The 4,401-nt window shown below is 48.1% G+C and overlaps 1 pseudogene; it reads left to right on the forward strand.

Moving 5' to 3' along the window:
- Nucleotides 1–289: 289 nt before the first annotated feature.
- On the forward strand, nucleotides 290–1,237 carry LOC137151507 (olfactory receptor 2AP1-like; annotated as a pseudogene).
- The last annotated feature ends 3,164 nt before the right edge of the window (nucleotides 1,238–4,401 follow it).

A 4,401-nucleotide genomic window follows, 5' to 3' on the forward strand; every position in this document is an offset into this window, starting at 1 on the left:
CTCTTGTACCCGAGCCCCATCATGCAGGCTTTGAATGCATTGGTGCTCACTGTCAAGTTATAACTTGTGTTTTCAGAGAAACTGACTTTTGTTGATCCTGTAGCCTGCCCAGGTAGGAAATCTGTTCCAGAGACCAAGAGATGGAGTTTCCCCTCCCCTGGTCTCCATAATTCACACAGATATTGTTCTGGTAGCCAGCAGAGAGAGACAATGAAAACAAAGCTGACATATTATAGAATGAATGTAGTTTTATGCCACAGAGTGAATTTCTTTCCCTTAGACACACCGCATGGTGGCCCCAGAAGAGAGAAATCAAATGTCCATCACACAATTCATCCTCCTGGGATTTGGGACCCTTCCTGGACTGCAAATCCTTCTCTTCCTGCTGTTTCTAGTGATTTACATCGCAACCATGGCTGGGAACATCCTCATCATGGTGCTAGTTGTGACTGATCAGCATCTTCACACCCCCATGTACTTCTTCCTGGGGAACTTGTCCTGCTTGGAGACCTGCTACACCTCCACCATCCTGCCCAGGCTGCTGGCCAGTCTCCTGACTGGGGACAGAACCATTTCTGTTACTGGTTGCTTTATACAATATTATTTTTTTTGTTCTCTGGCAGGTACAGAATGCTTTCTCCTATCGGTGATGTCTTACGATTGGTATTTAGCCATAGTCAAACCACTTCCCTATGCAGCCCATATGAGTGACAGATCTTGCCTCCAGCTTGCAGGTGGCTCTTGGGTAGGTGGCTTCCTAGCTAGTGTCGTAACAGCATTGTCAATGTCTCAGTTAACTTTCTGTGGCCCTAATAGGATTGACCATTTCTATTGTGATTTTATCCCCCTTGTAAAACTCTCCTGCAATGATCCTCAGCTGATGGAAAGGTTGGCTTTCACATACAGCTTGTTTTTCTTAGTGGTCCCATTCCTGCTGACATTGATGTCCTACATCTGCATCATCGCCACCATCCTGAGAATCCCTTCCACCACGGGGAGGCAAAAGGCCTATTCCACCTGCTCCTCCCACCTCATCGTAGTGTCCATTTATTAGGGAACTCTGTTCATAGCCTACATGTTCCCCACAGCCCACACGCTGAGGGACTTCAAGAAAGTTCTCTCTGTCGTCTACACGGTCCTGACTCCCCTGGTCAATCCCCTCATCTACACCCTGAGAAACAAAGAGGTCAAGGGAGCCTTGAGGAAAACTTGCAGGAAATTCATGTTAGGACAATAGCAGCCGACCAGATGCCTTAAGTTAAAATAAAATAGATATGCCAGAGGCTGGTTTAGCGCCTGCTCCGATGTCTGCTTTAATCTAAGGCTCTTTCCACTCGCTTATTGACTCTCTTTCATGCTCTTAGAGTCACAGCCGGGGAGGAAGTGGAGACGGACAGACTCTTGTAATCTGTGACCGGTTCTTGTTAGGGCCTTTATCAGATGCGACGGCTGGGTGCGACTGGGCTGGTGGGAGATTTGAACTAGTGGCTGTTCAGAGTTCAGTCAGTGATGAGGCTCAGTGAAACAGTGCAGGTAAAAGAGACTCAGCTGGGCATCTGGTCCCTGTGAGACTTCGATACACACACATACATAAATCTATGGTGCCTACATTATACAAATATATGATGGCAAAGTCAGACTGGGACTCCAGCGTTAGGAAATTGTGCAGTTAATATTAGATTTTTGTAATGTATTTCATCCCCAGGTTTCTTACCAAAGGGACAGGAATCTAAAGGAAACCATCTAACCTGTGCTACAAGGCCCAGCACAGGCCTATCACTGGCCCATTCTCAGCAGTGACATAGGTCCAGTTTCTCAAGATACTTGGGTGCCCAGTGGGATTTTTCAAAAGCATCTGGGCACTTTTCCTGCCGGATCGGGCCCTGCAGGTGAGTCAGGGCGGGGAATGTCTCCCTGCCCCAGGTCCCTGCATCATTCTACGGCTTCGGTGCCCAGCTGCCTGGTGTGAGGCTGTGGAGGGCATGGCTAGAGGCAGAAACACAGGGGCTATGGCCTTTTTGATGCAAAAACTTAGGCGCCTACAGGGTCGCAGGCAGCTGAGCAGGGGTTTTGTGAATCCTGGGAGGCCAGATCCTGGGGCTTAGGTGCCAAAAGTGGAAGCCTAGTGACTCCAGCCTTAGGCCCACATTCTCATCCTCATGTTACAGGTGGGGAAACTAAGGCACAAGGAGGTGCAGTTACCGCCCAGGGTAGCTGAGTGGGCAAGTGGCAGAGAATAGCACAGACACCAGCCATCCAGAGTCCAAGTCCAGTACAATGTCTGCTCCACCATGTCCACTTGTAATTGACTATGGCACCTAAGGGTGTTAGGTGCCCAACTCCCATTCACTGGCTGTGGGATTTAGATGCCTAACATCATCTCTTATTGGAAAACCCAGCCTGTACATTTACAGCCAAACCAGTATCCTGTGAATTCCCCCCACATCCAGGGGATGTTTTCCACCAGCTCCTCCTCATGTTTTACCATTATCTAGGAGATGCCAATAACTCTGTGTCTGTTACCAAAAGCCTAGATCAATAAAAACTAAACAAAGATAAAAACGTCTCTTTCTGTCGTCTTTGTTGTCAGATCTCCCATTATCTGTCCCCTTCGTGTCTGGGGTGAGAAATCAATATGTAAAAGTTTGTCTACATGTAGACGTTGCACCACTTTAGCTATCCTGGCAATTTGCAATAAAGAGCTGGAAGGAGCTAGAGTAAGCGACAAGCGCAGGAGGCTGAAGTGAAATTTCAGGGAGTGAGTGAGGGAAAACCCTAGACTGGGTGAATTGCTCCAGCCCGGAAGAGCTGGGAATAGCCTGCTATGGGAGGAAGGATTCTGACCAGAGAAAAGTTTGGGGTGTTTGCAGCTGCAGGTAAGACTTCTGGGTTTCGTTACCTAGCAGCTCTGTGTTCTTGGGGTACCAGGGCACAAAACCCCGACTCTCTCTCCTGCTCACCTGAATACCCCCCCACGGCCCCTGCTTGAACCAGAAACCAAAGGCATCTCAATAGGAAAAGGCAGTGGACACACCTAAAACCCTCCCATCAAGAGTGATACAACTCCCCATGCCTCATCTGCATCAAAGATGTAAAAAGGAGGCATCTCAATTAGCACATCACATGGAGAACAGACGCCTCATCTACATCGAAGATGAAAAACGCACTGAACTCTGGGATTGGCAAAGCAGGGACCACACTGAACTCTGGGATTGGTAAAGCAGGGACGCACTGCATGATGGGAGATCTCTGCTCTTAATGTAAATGAATTCACACCTGCACACACCCAGCTCCACAGTTATCAGATCATTCTAGTTATTGATATGCAAAACACTGAATATGCCTGGTTGCATTGTGAGCTCCCTCAAGGAACATTGCCCAAATCCAGGAATGATCAGCTCCTTTTGTCCAACATAAAGAAAACCACTCTGGGGTATCTCCTTGAGACATTGTTTATCCATAAACAAACCTGCAGTCTACAAAAATGCCTACCAAAGTTCAAACCCCTGTTCTGATGCCTGGATCCAAATTCTGCATCAGTCCCACGGGAACTTCCCCTCTCCCTGACTGATTGTGCTGGGGGCTCTGCCTGTCTCAAGCGCTCCAGACCCTAAGCTGAACAGCCTGTCGCCTGGAAACCTCTGAGCTGCACGGAGTGGGGAGACCCCCCCATTTCCCCTTCCCCCAACACTATCTCTCTCTCTCTCTTAGCCCAGGTATAACTTTCTAATTTTGTAATCAAACCTGGGCTAGCTTTCTCCCATACCCCAACTGTAATTGTGTAGTATTGTAAGTGTTTGATTGTTTTCTCTCCTTGTCTGGTATTACTGTTAGTATCATAAGTTTTATATACCTGGCAATAAAATAACTGTTATAATCAAGCTGGTTGCCACTCTCTCTCTCTCTCTCTCTCTCTCTCTCTCCAAACTGCATTTACTCCTTTGTGTTCTCAGTCCCTGACTTGCTCTGCAGCAATGCTTCTTTTACCTAAGCCAAAGATCCCTCGTGTGCCCAAAAACTCTGTGCAGTTTGCTCATCAAGGGGCTTCCTGCTAGAACAATTGTGGTGTAAAGGGCCATATGAAGGGGACAGCTGAGAAGTGCTGCTCTGCCTACAAAGGGGCATACAAGGGTGGCCACTGAAAGTGCTGTGTCACCCAGCCTGCTGAGTTCAGGGACACATAAGGGGTTGGCTGACAGTGCTGATAGCCTGGTCCGCTCAGACGCACTCAGTTAATCTGGAATGTGTTTGTGTATCTGTGGGGGGTTTATCTGAATCTGGGGCTGGAAGAACTCAGCCCTGGAAACCTTAGGATAGCACCATTGGGAGGGGACTTCTAGCCATATGAACACACAAGTAACACAAGCACTACATTGATAGAATCACACACCCCCCTTCCAG

Source organism: Emydura macquarii, unplaced genomic scaffold, assembly GCF_026122565.2.
Source record: "Emydura macquarii macquarii isolate MOO-44397 ecotype Brisbane River unplaced genomic scaffold, CSIRO-AGI_Emac_v2 contig_1094, whole genome shotgun sequence".
In the NCBI taxonomy this organism is placed as follows: domain Eukaryota; kingdom Metazoa; phylum Chordata; order Testudines; family Chelidae; genus Emydura; species Emydura macquarii.